This window comes from Taeniopygia guttata, chromosome 2 (genome assembly GCF_048771995.1).
Source record: "Taeniopygia guttata chromosome 2, bTaeGut7.mat, whole genome shotgun sequence".
Lineage (NCBI taxonomy): Eukaryota > Metazoa > Chordata > Aves > Passeriformes > Estrildidae > Taeniopygia > Taeniopygia guttata.
This window is the reverse complement of record NC_133026.1, coordinates 33,843,649-33,859,052: the sequence shown is the minus strand read 5'-3', so window position 1 is coordinate 33,859,052 and position 15,404 is coordinate 33,843,649. Positions and strand designations below refer to the sequence as shown.

General features: G+C 41.4%; 1 long non-coding RNA gene across 1 annotated transcript; it reads left to right on the top strand.

Moving 5' to 3' along the window:
- Nucleotides 1-1,826: 1,826 nt before the first annotated feature.
- LOC121469370 (uncharacterized) lies at nt 1,827-14,791 on the top strand. The gene is made up of 2 exons (XR_012054338.1): nt 1,827-2,046; nt 14,142-14,791. It is a non-coding gene; the product is annotated as an uncharacterized lncRNA (long non-coding RNA).
- The last annotated feature ends 613 nt before the right edge of the window (nt 14,792-15,404 follow it).

Genomic DNA, 15,404 nt, shown 5'->3' with positions numbered 1-15,404 from the left:
AAGATGGCTTTGGTGGAAGAGTGAAGTTGGTGTTCTGTGTCACAGACGACTGAGCAGTAGAAAGGCCTACAAGATGGGAAAGCTGTCTGGTGTCAACAAGGAGACTCTTCAAGAAATTTAGAGCCACATCCAAAGACTCTTTCTTGAAGTAAAAGTTAGGCAGGACCTAAGCGCAACCTCTAAATTCCATATGTCCTTTGCTTTTTAAATTGCAAAATTTCTCAAGTACCAAGAGTTGTGTCTTCTATCCCAGAACTGTCACAAATCAGCAGTTCTGAAAAGTTCATCACACATCTGACTCTCACAGTAGAGCAGGAACTGCTGTCTGTCCCCACATCCTCTAAGAGGCTCAGTCAGGAAAGTGTTGTAGTTTTATTCTGCCATCACCAAGAATATCTGTCTCCATCTGAAATGCCATAGTTCATTTCAAAATTTAGCTGAGAAATAAGTGCCTACTTTCAGATAGATAGCTAGATATAGATATAGATTATATAGATATAGAAAGATGAGAGATAGAGATAGAGATGATAGAGATAGAGATAGAGATAGAGATAGAGATAGAGATAGAGATAGAGATAGAGATAGAGATAGAGATAGAGATACAGAGATATGGATGATACAGATATAGCTATAGATAGAGAGAGAAAGAGATTAGATAGATAGATAGATAGATAGATAGATAGATAGATAGATAGACAGATAGATATGCCTGTGCTTTACTTCCCTTAGTAGGTTTACACCCCCTACCTCACACCTCTGAGGCTAATGTGCTTGTTCCTAAGATGTGGAATGTTCTGAGGCAGAGGGACTTTCTTGTGTTGCAGCCTAGGGAAGAAACCATGATTCAGTGGGTCAAAGACTGAGAAGACAAGAGATTATGGCTTTGTAGCCCACTCAGCCTTAAAATACTCCTACAGATCTCTTGAGAGCCACAATTTTTCAATTACTTGCATGATGACAAGTTTGGGGAGCATCTCAAAGGAATGATAAAAGGTGCAATCTTGAATAAAGGCCACAAATTAATAAAGGCTGTCAGATTTCAAGACAGGGGAGAGATGACCTATGTTTTTCCAAATAAAAGGTCAGCAGAAATTTTTAGCATGGGAAGAACACCATGTTTTTCTCCATATTCCTTCTTAGAAATGGCAGTTTATTTTCTGTGTAAATATGTGTGCATGTATAAAGTCACCCAACAAAGTCACTGTACACACAATATAGAAAATTTCTATGGTGTTTGGCAAAGTTGAAAGTTACTCAAAGGAAGATCGTATCATGGGAAATACTAGGCAACCACAGTAACAGTCAGGGTGACCTATGCAGCCTACAACAAAACACATGGCTAGGGATCATCATCTGCACTGGCAGATTTTCTGTTTCACATCACCGACCACATATTTCAGCAAGGAGCTAGTGCAAAAATGTAAGTGTGGGAAAGGGGAATATGGAGCAGAAAATCTGCTCTTTAGAAAATATATAGTACTGCTATCTGCAAGAATATATGGGACAGCAATTTGGTTTCCAAAAAGAAAGGAGCAATTTTTCCTGAACTTAGCTGGGACAGGATCTCAAAAATGGGAACAAGTAATGTGAAATGGTTAGGTTTGCCCATGAGCCTTACACCTTTCTTTTCATTTAGCCCTATGACCTTTATGCCTTTCTCATCTAGTCCTATGACACAACAGGTGAAAGACCCCTTATAGTAAGCGGGAGGGGGCAGAGAAGGCTTAAACTCAGGCACTTGCAAGATGATAAGACCAAGCTGAAATCCTATATAAAAGGTATGCAGATAAGCTATTAAGTATCAAACTGGCAGCTGTGGAGAGGGGTTGTTCTTGCTAGGAGAGCCACTGTTTCCACCAGGTTAGCTCAAGGAGGCAAGGTTGGTCTATCAGGGACATGTTACAGCTTATGGCTGCTTGCAAAGCCTGCAGTGGCTTAATTGCTCACAGTTTAGAGGAAAACATGTTTAAGGTTTTATTGTCACACACAGAGATGGCAACTCATTCAGTTACGAGCAACAGTGTGTCTCCTGCTCCAAAACTGCAGGTAAGTGTTGCATTGCTTAAGGTCTCCAAGCTGGGCTGCATCATTTCTTTATAGAATTTCCCCAGATGGAAGTACCACAAACAAGTGTAGTTATAGCAATTCTTTCTGGTATAATTTGTCTTTTGGGTAAGATTTTTGAGAGCTGCAAGTGTTCTTCTTCCTCAACGCTTGAAAGGTATATTTCATTTATTTCACCACAGCAAAATAGTAGCTTTAAAATTACTTGTCTGAACTTTTAAGTCCTTATGAATTCTGCTACAAAAAATCAGACTATTCTACACATAGACAATTTGGCCTCTTCTCTGAGATGTGCTGTATACGCACACACAACAGTCTTTGAACAAGTAACATCTGTAATGTTATATTTACTCTGATTAATGAAGAGAAAAGTGTTAGATCTCCCGAGTCCTTAAATGCTGTTGCAATTATGCTACAGCTGATCTTTATTGTTTGAGCTGATTATTCATGTCATTTTCTCATGATTGTCTGAATTTGCTTCTTTAAAAAATAGGTCTTGCTATTAACAACTATTACTAATTACCCTTCTAGAAGGCCTGTGTCTGCAGCAGAAGTGTTGCACTTACAAGTTCGGATTTTCCAGCTTTGGTTTATATTGTTTGTTGCTGCCATTTCTCTGCAAGCTCCAGGGATTATCTGAAAGGTAGTGCAATTATCAATAATACTTCAGAATTGTTATGTGTAATGCTGAAGTTTGGAGATAGATGAATAAAAGCAAACCATTTAAAATGCAAATGTTGTCAAAAACAGGCAGAAAGTTGTACCAGACAAAAATGTTTGGCCTAAAAACTCAACACTTCCTTAAAGGAAAAAAATTAATATTGCAGAGAACGGAATCTGATTAGGATGAAAAAATCATTACTAAATTCTAGCATATGGATCTACTGAGAAGGGCATAAAAGATGTTTCAAGGCATGTACTTCCTCACTACACTTTTGAAAAACCTACCCCAAACATCTGACAGAACAGGGAGATCTGGTATCATAGGCTTTGCTACAAATAATGCATACTAAAGCTGCTGTAAAAAAAAAAGTAGTGGGAGCTCTAGAAGTACCTCAGGTCCCAACAGTGAATCCAGAAGCTGGCATTAGGCACTGGGACTTCCTTCCCAAGAGCACAGAAGAGAAGGCACAAGCACAGAGGGACATCCCCTCCTTCAGTGGAGCCTGCACCCTGGGACAGGACTGCAGTGCATTGGGGACCAGCTGATTACACCACATACTCCTTCTGCCTGTGTGAGGGTTTCCTTTAGGAAAAAAAAAGTAAATTATGTACAGCCTAGTCTCTCAAACTGTTTGGGATCCCTAGTTCCTAGTCCTTGTTCTTTTGATATCCTTTGTGTTAGCGTTCGGAGTCTGGCAGCAGCTACAAATAAAATGTTTCTGGGATTAGGCAGTTACTGGACAGAGCTTCTCTGGAGGAGAGATACACTGGCTCTGCTAGAGTAAAGCCTGAGACACCATTACTGAGATTCAGACAAGTCTTGTGTGAGGGGCAGAAGGGACTTTAAAATTACACCATTGGAAATACAACAGGAGAGAGAAGCAGTAGTGTTCTCTTACCTATAATGTTGTGTTACTTCAAAGGCAAGGAAGAAAGATGCAAAACTAGTGAATGATTAGAGCACAGAAAAGTTTAGTGTAGATATTTTAAGTGGAGCAGATAAATGCAAGAGGAATTAGACATTTTGTACAAAACATCAAAAAGAAGACCCATGAAAAAACCAGCTCTTTCAAGGAAATAAATTCTGTTTAGCAGAAACTACCTCCTTGTTGAAATGTCTGTCCCATTAAGTCATCAGTCTGTGTGGTAAAGCCAAATCACATGAATGTTAACAGACTAACAGACTAAACAAAACTATCTGTGATGAAATAAGTATAACTAGGCCACCACAACTTTAATGCAAGAGACAAATTCAAAGTTGTGAAGGTATTTGAAATACAGCAGAAAGCACATTTTCTTAATCCAAGTATCTAATAAGCACTGAAAGAATGAAGCATGCGATTGGAAACACATGCCCAAACAATGTGTGACTGCAAGGGGAGGTATGGTGTAAAGACCGGCTGTGTTTCCAATACCCCTGGAGAGAACTGACACCATGCAAAGGTGTTTGCACCAGTTTCCAATAGGAAAATGCAGCTGGAGGATGAAGCTCTGTTAATGAAACAAAGGTTTTACTAAGTCTCTTAATTGACTCTACACTGGTATATTCTATAGCAGGTTGTCTTCTGACACTGCATAGAAATAGATAAAAAGTGAATCCCAAATAGACAGTGGAGCTGAATGTGACGTGATCACAGCAAGCACTGTGCCTACATTCAAAGACCTGCATATTTCAAACAGCAATATCAAAATGAGTCCATTTGGCAAAGTTGTTCTGGCCTGCCTGCTAACAGAAAGAAGTGCTTGAAATTGCAGAATAGAAAGTCCCAAGTGTGCTTGATTGAAGAGCAGTCTGCAAACACAGATGATCAAATTGAGTAGATAACCTATGGAATTGAATTCTAGACTTCCCTTCAAAGAATGCCTTGGGACATGGAAGAATACAGGATGCAATAAAAGCGTGTAGCAAATTTTATATGTCTGAGGCAATTTCAAAGAGGGTGGGAAAAAAAATCAGCATACTAAAGTTAAAATTAATAGTTGCTCCCAGGTGATCCCATAGAAAAAGTAATGTAAGATGCAGTCAACAGAGAATGACAAGACAGCAAAACAATTAATTTTCACAAAAGTGATTATTTTCTATGTGTGCTTTATTAAGAAAGAATCTTGTTAATAGCATTTGCCATTTTTTTCTTTTTATGATATATTTTGTTGGCAAAGATATCTGAATTTTTCTGACAGACTCTGAATGCATTGATTTAATCCAGATTCTGATATAAAAAGCAAACTATTTGAGTGTAGCATTTATTTAATAAGTTGAAAGCCAGATAACTAATAGATCAACAGAAAAGACAGACCTCACCTAAGGGAGAACTATCACAGCTCCTCCAGCAGTTCTCCTGTAAGTCACCACTGCTCATTAATTTTATCAATATTTTCAGGGGAGGAATTTCTGGAAAAGAATGTGAATTTCTTTAGACATAAATGTATTTTAATGACTTGTTATTTCTACAAAATTGCCTGAATCACATGGTAAATGGTCCCACATCTGCTTCCACATTTGACTTTATCACAGCATGTGGATCTGGAGTAGCATGTGGTTGAAAGGCTGAAACCTTTGAAAGATTGAGAATACCTGAACATGAATTCCCAAGATGATGTGGTAGCTCACAGTGGTAACTCAAATGGTGGTAACGAGCAGAGAGGATTTTTAACTATCTGTAGCATAAATCCATCATTAGAATGCAATCTTCACTTTGAAAAGGTTGCACACTTATTGGAAGACTATTCAGAAAAGTGGTGGAATAACTACCCAGATTCAAGGTACAATTTAAAATTTATTTTAGTGCATCTATGTACCTTCACTTCTAATTTGTCATCACTGAATGTTGCATCGATGGTGGCATAAAATGACATGTGATGACTGAAATCTCTAGGGAATGTAAAGCCACCAGAAAAAAACTGACATGAAATATAGTGATACCAACAAATCCCTAAGCTATTGACTAAGGGCTATGGGTTGTAGCTATCCTTTGCTAAATCAATTGCTTAATGTCATAGGCTTTCCAAAGCATGGTATCAAACTGGATGCAGAGGTAAAAATGCCACAATTGGTTATCTGTCAAGTTGCAAACAGCCAAAAAGACATTAAAGTGACCAAGATGATCATGTTAAAAAATGAGAATCAATGCACTACATAAGAAGAAATTTTGTGAAATCATCCTGTGCGTATCATCCTCTGCAACTTGTGGTAGAAGGTTAAAGACTTTGGGGATTTGAGAAGAAAACAAGAGGGATGGCTAGATGAATATCCATACCAACTTTTTAGAGGCTCTTCCACACTTACAAAGATTGTTCTCAGGACTTAGGTTCTGGTCTGAAGTTGAACTTTTGCTTCAGTGGAAGAATGGACCATGTAGTAATAGGAGGGAAGTTGCATGAAGAGTGTGTCTTGTTCATGGGTAAGGGGAGTGGCTGGGAATCAGAACAGCAAGAAGGTTTTAGTACAATGACTCCAAGGAAGACATACAAACAACATGCAAACATGTTTCCAGTTGCAAATATGATACAATAAACAATGAAGTTTGGATTCTTTTACAGAAATGTAGGGTGTATGGATAGCACAGACAGAAAGAGGAATGTTTTTTAGTGAGAAGATAGTCACCAACGCTAGCCCCTGTTGGGAGTAGTCATGTGAATAATGGAGGGAAGGAGGAAATACCAACTTGGTAATTATAACATACAACCAACTGGTCTCAAAAGCATATGGATTGATGTACTAACTAACAAAGACCAGGGTGCTGACAGGTGTGTGTCAAAAACTGCCAAATTAACCACTGAATGGGATGCTTTACCTCTTAAACATTTGTCTGCAATATCTAGGCATAAAAACAGTAGCATCTGGACAAACTCAGTTCAACATGGATGCAACTTTATCTCATGAAGCTAGCAATAAACCATCACTGATAGTTTCTAAAAATCGTAGATAAATTCACATCTTGAAAAGTATGATATCCATCATGGACAAAAAAAATTGATCTTGTTATTATGATGTATTAATTTTTAGGCTGGAAACTGGTGGGTGGCTGGAGGCTGGAAATACATTGTATATCTACATGGAGGGCAAGTTTCTGATGCCAGAACAGTCCTCAGAATAAGTGAAATGAAGGCAAAAATCTGAAATAAAAAATCACCATACAACATGCAGAGAGAACTGTATTACATAGCAATTAGCTTACATTACATGTTACAAAACACAGGAAGCTGACAAGGAAATCTACAGACAACAGGAAATGTACGGGAGTAATATGCAGTAAAAGGGGTAAAAAACAGTGAAAATTCTAAAGTATAGCAAAATCAAAATAAATCCTCTCAACAGTGTGGATCTAATAATGCCTAGAAGAGCAAAATCAGTGTTTTAATCTTGAGTTTAAAATCAGAGTGAGGTAATTTTAACAAAAGACGGAAATAACGAACTTTTTTAAAAATTATTAACTATAGAAGATATTAAACAATGCCTACTGGGTCAGAGAAATAATCAGTGAATTTGGAAATTCTTTAAAAAAATAAAATAAAATAACAGTGAAACTGACAAAATATGAATTTAATAACTTGCATTCCTCTCCCAAATACGTCAATCAACATAGTTTTTATGAAAAAAATATGTCTTGGCATTGCATGTCTGATTTATTTTAATGAGATTAGGGGGTTAGTTTATAAATGTCCCAGCCTAGGATTCTGTAAGGAGTTTACCCCTAGACATTCTAATCTTAACATATATGTTATACATATAACATTATATTATATACTATATATATAACATTATTTGTTATCCCTACAGTATCCTCAATCAGTAGGTGCCAGCAACTATTTAAAGCAAGTTAAAAATGAGCAAATTGGAAGAGTACAAAAGAGTATCAGTGGTATAGACATCATCATGAAATAGGATTATGGCTAATGTGATTCTGCTCAGACTGGAACGTTCAGCACTACTAACTGTTGTAATCAGGTGGTCAGAAATATGTACATACCAATGTTAATCAAATTTGTGTCGAAGATGCACTTGCCTTATTTTGTATGTGGCACCTGCATACCTACACAGCTACCACCATGTCCATGGAAGACTATTCATAGAGCAGAACTATCAGATGGCCTTTATCTTATTATTAGTCCCTTTTTTTTCTCTAGTAAATCTCTTTTTCTGGGTATTAAGTCAGTCCTGCAGCTAAAGTGCATGAATGTCACAGAGAAATTTGAGCTGACAAAGAAAATTCTATTCTAAACATTGCAAAATACAAAATAAGACATTTAGGAACTCAGTCCTTACATATTGAGGAACACATCCAAGAAGACAGAGGTAGAGAAAAGCAGTGTTATAGTGAAAAAATGTGTGAACATGCAGACCTATGTCAGTGCTGCAAAACTGCATTTGAGCTACTGCAGTTCTTGGTTGCTGGACAAGAAATATTAAATAGAAATAAAAAGACAGGTTGCTGATGGAACAAATTCAAAATACCCTGATACTGTGTAGGTAGTTATAGCTTTCATGCTTTGAGAGAAGAGGCTGTAAAATTGGTGACATTGTAAGAGAAAGCCTCACTCAGAGCTCAGTAACTGAAGAAAGTGCCACGCACAAATTTCAGGTTTGGTTAGGTTGTCAGAGCAAAAATAAAGAGGTGCTTTACTACCATATGTAAATTTATTTAATGGAAAGTTCTGGATAATAAAGTACAGTAACATAACTGAGAAGAACAGAAGGATAAATGCCTGAACAATTTTTATTAGAGATAAAGAAACATGGAGTCTTTTTATTTTTCTAGTCTATTCTGTTTGCTTTAACCAATTAATCATGGCTAACATATACTATCAATATTCTCCATAAGCTGATAAGTCAGGTCACATCAAGAACCTGTTTTGAGAGTCAAATATATCATATTGCACTCAGTAAAAATTAACTGGAAGAAATCTAATGGTGTGTGATCAAACCTTAGATTCCTCTAGATTTAACCTATCGGTTTATAAAAGTTTAACAAGTCTAGGAAATAACTAAAACTAATGAATTTATACTGAATTAAATTAATGAATATCACTTACAATATGGTGATGTAACAGCAAATCTGATTTCTGCTGGTGTGCCAGATTACAGGAGACATCAAGTATCATCCCTTGGTGGAGGGGTGGTTATGACAAACTGAAATGACATGCACACAGATGCTCTAATTTACAGCCACTATTTCAAGGAAAGGCTGTTGTGAGAATTATGCTCCTGCATAAAAAAGTGATTGGGGCTATGAGGGTAGATGATTTTGCCCTTGGTGGAGTTCTAGCCCAATGATAAGTTGTTGCCATAGCACCATGAAGCCGTGCATTCCAGTGTAGAAATGTCACTCTAATTGCATAATGGGGTTTTGAGAAGTTTAAAGTCAGACCTTGGAATATCTTCCTTTTGGCTAAAGAATGAGGCTGTCACTGAACACAAAGTAAACACAAAAATTGGCCTTGGCTGTAGGAATTGCTTAAGATTCTGAACACACTAAAACTTCGTGATATGGCTGATCATCACTTGCTCCAAATCTGTGGTGACTGCCCCTTTGTGGTGTTAAGTGCAATTTGGGTTTGGCTGGGGAATGTTGATTTGGGGAATACCCTCTGGGACAATGCCAGGGAAATCAACACTGGGAGCCAGCACAGACTGCCAGCATCTCTGATTCCTGCATCTGGATCTGGAGAGCCCACAGCAAACTCCCACTAGGGAACATGGCTTTTTTTTTTTCCTGTGGAACAGTATCAGAAAATGGAGGTCATTATGTCCTTTATCCTATCTTGCACTATCATTTTACGAATGCTTGCACACAGCCCTTGAGGTACAAGTGGCAACTGGAATATAGTACAAAAAATCAGTATGGATCAGACACACGGATAAGTGACTGAGCTAATGACATCATTTTGGTGACTGACCAAAAGAAAGGAATAATAATTACTGATGCTACAGCTTTTTTTTTTTTTTTTTTTTTTTTTTTTTTTTTTGGTGGACCTGGTGTCACGATCTGAAGTTAGATTAGATTAAATGGAGACACAGAGATGCAGGAATAGCTGTCTCCTTACCATCAACATACGATTCAGTTGCTCAATGCTTCAGTACAGCTCTTTTGTAAAAACCTGCCTTTGTGACACAAATGACATGCAAGATTTCAGGTGGGAAGCTGTGACAGCCAAAACAGAGGAAGAGGGTCATGTAGCCTCTGTTTTCTTGTACCTCGAGCCAGAGTTAATGGGCAGTAATGCACTGCTAGGGGCTGAGAATGGCTCAGACATTCAAACTTGTCCATTTGCCTAAATCCATATCTCTGTTAAAAGAGGAGCAGGTTTACAACGTCATTCAGAGCCAAACCCACACCTGTCAACAGGCTGAGTGCTCTCCTGCCTCCAGAATACACCTCACTCCACATTTCAGGCAGCTGAAATGGGAGCATAAACAGCCTTTTTTTTCCTCCTTTCTCTTTCCTGCATGATTTTTGCTTCATTTGTAGTTGTGAGAAGAGGCAAGATTGGGCTACTACAGAGCTGCAGTATAATAAATCAGACCGTTTGAGTTTGGATTAAATTTTACTTCATTTATGGAAAGTGATTTTGGAACCTATGACTAAGTGTCTCCACATTAGAGAAAATGTCCATCCCTGAAGTACACGGGCTTGAGTAAATGTTAGAGTAATCGTAGAATAATTCCCAGGAGTAATTCATATTAATTGTGTGGATTTAGTAGTTGGTTTATTTGTTCTGAAACACATCTTTGATCCTGCACTGCAACACAAGTAAGCAAATTTCTCCTATGTAGGCAAAAATGTATTTTGGGACAAGTTAGGACCTTCAGAATTTGCTGCCAGGCAAGCAAGACAAAGAGAATAAAATGTTTATTTAATACAAATTTAGCAATGTGAAATCAAACTACTGAGAAAACTGGCTGACCAGACTGATAGGGTCTTTTCTCTTGAATACAATATGGAGAGTACCCATCCCTGTGCAAAGTAAGGTCTCTCTGTAAGGAGTGAGGATGTGGGATTCTCAGGCTGTGATTTTTGGTGACAGTGCAGGACCCACGTACACACATCTTCTGGAGACTGTACATAAAAATGCCTCTAATATAACCCTGTAATACTGCTTGGGAAGAATGTGATGAAATTACAATATTTTAACACTGAATACACAGCTTCAGAAGAGCAAGTAAAGTAGTTCAGCTTACAAATATCGATCAGAGAGGCTTTCTTGTAAAAATTCTGGTGGCTCAGTTTTGAGGTGTACCCGGGTGCTAGGGATTGATGGCTCCCAAAACGGCCTCAAACTGCTTGCCTTCCCCAGAGATGCCTCTGCTAACAGCGAGTTTAGAAGTCAGCTTCCTTTCCATTCTACCAAATTGATTTCCTTATTCATCAAAAAATCTCATCTTCCTCTGGCTTCAGATGATTTTTTTTTCTTGAAACGTTTTATGACTACCCGAAAAAAAAAAAAAAAGGAAAATAAATGAAAATTTTAAAAAAAATTAAAGGAAAAAGAAGAATAAAGTAGAAGAAAACCAGAATTACTTCAAGGTGAGCTTCCAATGACGTCTTGCTCCTTTTGACGGTTCTTGTCAGCCACAAACTTTCGCCCCGTCTCTCTCTCTCTCTTCGAGCACCTTCTGATCTCAGAAATGTATTTTATTCATTTGATGAATGAAGCGATCAATTTTTCTTTCGACCAAGCGTTTTTGGTTTAGAATAAATTGGCTAAGCGTTTTCCTCCCTCCCTGTTAGAGTGTTTGCTTTGTTTCCTGCTTCTCCTCCCCCAAGGTAAATCTAGACCGCTGTAATGGCATCTATATACACAATTCGTGTCATTCAAATAAGACGTTTTATCAAGCATCCTTAAATCTGCAGTCAGCCTCATTTAACCTCTAAAATTACGCTTAACAGGCGACCTTTATTAGCCAAACTGGAAGGAACGTGCGGTATGTGTTAAGCAGCGTCGTTTCCACGCTAGTGAGGGGGGGTCAGCTGGCGGGGAGGGGGCGTCGATCGCCGGGGAGGGATAAATGTGGGAGCAGCTACACCCCACGTCCCTCCCTGCCTGGGCACACGGGTGTCCGTGGGCACGGAGCTTCGCGGGGAGGTTTGCAAACAACCTCGGGTTTGCTTGGCCGTTTCTCGGAGGGAGAGGGATAGGGGATTCCTACCGCCCGGCCGCATTATTTATCTGGTACCTTGCGAGCGGGCAGAGCTTGCCGAGAGAGCTCTCGCCGCCGCAGCTCCCGGGTTGCCTGTCCCAGAGGACACCAATTAAAGGCACTAATTGGACAGCGATACATCAAAGTCTGTCGCTGAGGCCGGCTCCTTGGAGCTCTGGGGGTCCTGTAGGCAGGCTTTTGTTTTAGGCACTGCTCCAGCTTCCCGAGTCGGGCTGCGCACCCGCACGGCTGCTCTGGCCCGCTCTGCTGCCCGAAACCCTCGCGTTTCCCCAGCCCAGTAGTGCCCGTGGGTGGGTGAGCCCCACGCTGCCCTTTCCGCAGGAAAAACTACATTGATGCGGGGCTCCCGGGTCACTGGGAGGACGTCTCACCTCGTGCTGACCCACCTGTGCTGACCCTCGCACACTCCCACCCATGAAACCACTCCTCTCTGCGGTCAGACTCCCAGGGTGGTGGCTCCCAGGGGCTCTTCGGTGAGCCCCTCGTCCCCAGCAGTGAGACGGGGCCGGACGACCCGCGCTGCCCAGCGGACCTCGGAGCTCCCACCTTCACAGTCCCTTGGACAGAGGGCGTGGGGCCGGGTTCTACCCCATCATACCCCAGGTTTTCCCTTCGCACTGAATTCCCTGTGCGCTGGGGTAAGCCTCTTTCGGGCAGCAGGTGTTTCTCCGAGTCCGGGATCACCCCTCGGGTCTGGGCAGGAGCCTGCAAGAGCCCCAGACAGGGCTTCAGTGCCAGGGGGGATGAAGGCTCCAGGTACATGGGAAGTGTTTCGAAAAGGATGAGAAGCGGGAGGAGGCAGTTATACCTGGTCTCTTCCTTGCTTTCTAACCCTTTTTCGAGAAATAAAACAATTCTCACCGTTACGAAAGCGGTTTATTTCAACTTTTGTAGAGGCTTTATTAACCCTGAGTTATTCAGGACCTCGGGTTTTCCCAGGCGAGGCTGGGAAACAGCACCAGGCAGAAAGAGCCGGCGCTTCCAGGAGCGGTGCAATGATTCTTTGCCGGCTTCATCCCGAGCCGGGCGAGCACCGCGCCGGAGGGAGGCTGGCTGTGTGCAGGGCTGAGCCGGGGCATTCGCAGGGCTCGGCGTAAAACGGGACTGCTGTTACACATATATTTATATATCTCGATAGGAGCCACTCAGAGGCAGAAAATGACAGGTGTCCCCGCAGGAGAGCTTGGCATCCCCGGGCTGAGCAGCGGCGCGGTTTGCGTATTCTTGCGTGTTTAAAAGCCGCTTTTTAACGTGTTATTTCTGCGGCCATCGCCCTCACGAGCAACGCGTGGCCCCGCTGAGACTAGACTGGGTGTCCACGGAAAAAGTGCGTGTGGTTGCGCTGAAGAGCATAGGAGCCGATACGGCAGGGATAGAGTTTGGTGATGGTCCCCTTTATCCCCCACCTGCAGCTCCGTTCCTTTCCTCAGGCCGGGGAGGATGTGTCGGGAGAGCGAGGAAGTGTTTGATCGTTTACCGTCCACGGAGGCATTTGTTTTTCATTTTGCAAACTATTCTCTTTAAGTAATTGTTCCTGCTAAGAGTGTATACCTTTCACTGGGCTTCACCGAGCTATAAATAATCTCGATGAAGATGCAAGGATATGACTTTCACAAGATTGGACAATTGATTAAATCTGTGACCTGCAATTGCGAATAATCTTGGAAGGCTATTTAAACAGATGAAGGCCTAAATTGTCTTGCTTGTATCTGAATTAATTTCTCATTCATCATCATTATGGAGTGATTGGTTCTATTCAGGCTTTGCAGCCTGCTGGAACGAAACTGGATTTAAATGAGACTGTAACACAATTTAAATGCTCCCCAGATTTAACGAGGCCAATCGAGCAGCTGCAATAAACACAAATATTTTTCTAAACAGCCTTGTTTTAAATAATTACTTAATACTTTCATGTGATGTTCTTAAGTGGCAATTTCTGTCTCTGAAGTCCCAGGCACTCCTTTGCAGAGAGGGCAGCAGGGAAAATCACTTTATGTGTTTGCTCTGCGTGTATATGTGCATGAAATATACCGATCGAAATTCTTTAAAGTGAGGTTTGTAAATATTAGTGTAAACCTGCACTACCTTCTTGGTCGTAGATACACTCAGTGTAAGTGATAAAAAAAAAAAAATTAAAAAATTTTTTTAAAAGTGGGGTGGGAGCAAAGGGTGAATTGGAGGCCCGAGGTTGTGATCTATTTGTTTTCTTGGTAGAAGATGTTGAACTAGCTATTTCTTCTTCCTCCTACCTAAGAGAGAGAAAGAAGAAAAACTTCCTGCAACAGGGACCAGTTTCGGCGGGGATCTACCCTAACCTACCATAACCGCATCCCTGCCGCAGTACCAGCTCTCCAGAGTCAGGACAGGACACTCCCGCCCTTCAAAATGAGAAGTGAGAAGATCTGAATGAAGCAGTAAGGGGCTCCGGGCAGAAGGATGAAGCAAAAGGCGTGTGGGGCTGGTTTCTCTCCCCCTTTACATCCACCCAGGAACCTGATGCACATAAATGAAGCCATTTGTGTTAAAGAGACTTCAGCTCATCCTGACGTGGGCTTTACCCCAGGGTGACACTATTGTAAGAGGCAGGACAGCGAGCCTTGGGGTGACATATGGTGGAGGGTGCTTTCAGGGGCTAAACTCGGTACTAGAATAAAGTATCCAGGCGAGCAGGAGAATAATAGAAAACAAAAGATCTTTCAGATAGACAAGCCAAAAAGCCAAAGGAGCCGCATGCTTTTCTGCAGGTGCTGGCAAACGACCGAACAACCCAGCAGAAAACGTGAAATATGGAGAGACGGTTTGCCAATGATTTAGGCGCTGAGGTAAAGCATACTGCTGGAAAAGCAGATCCGATCCAGTTTAATCATACAACCTTAATAAAAACGTATAGTCTGAGACGGGAAAGTAAGCGTCAGTCTCGTTGCTATTTTACTTAATGGTACAGGAGGTGACAGATAAAAGACAACAAAGATGGGCTGAGTGATTTGATAGCAAAGGACCAATTTAATGCGCGAGTTACAGCGCTGCTCCCCGGGATCGTTTAGGCTTAACCCGTTCTCTAGAGCTCATCTTCTTCCTCTTCTGGTCCTTTTTTTATTAGTAGTATTATTATTCAGTTGTTTAAAATGAGCATTATCCCAAACATATGCAGTGCAATCAGCTCGGTCACACTTACAAGAACACGCTTTAATAAGGCAATCAATCAAACGCTAACAAGGCGGGGGGGGGGGGGGGCGGTTGGAGGGACCGCCTTTAGGAGCTAAATTTGGCTGGCCAGGGAGCGAACCCGATGTAGCACATGGGGCACCCCGAAGACAACTCCAGTCCCGCTGGTGACAAGAGGCCAGGTGCCCACCGCCGGCTCCCCCAGGCCCTCACCCCGGTTCCTCGAAGGGTCTCATCCCCGACCAGGGCGAGGCCGTGGAAACCTGCCTGCTTGGTGGCAGTGGCTCGGGGCCAAAGGCAGGACCTGCTGCCGGCTGGGTGCCCTGCGTATGCCCTCGCCGCCGTCAATGCC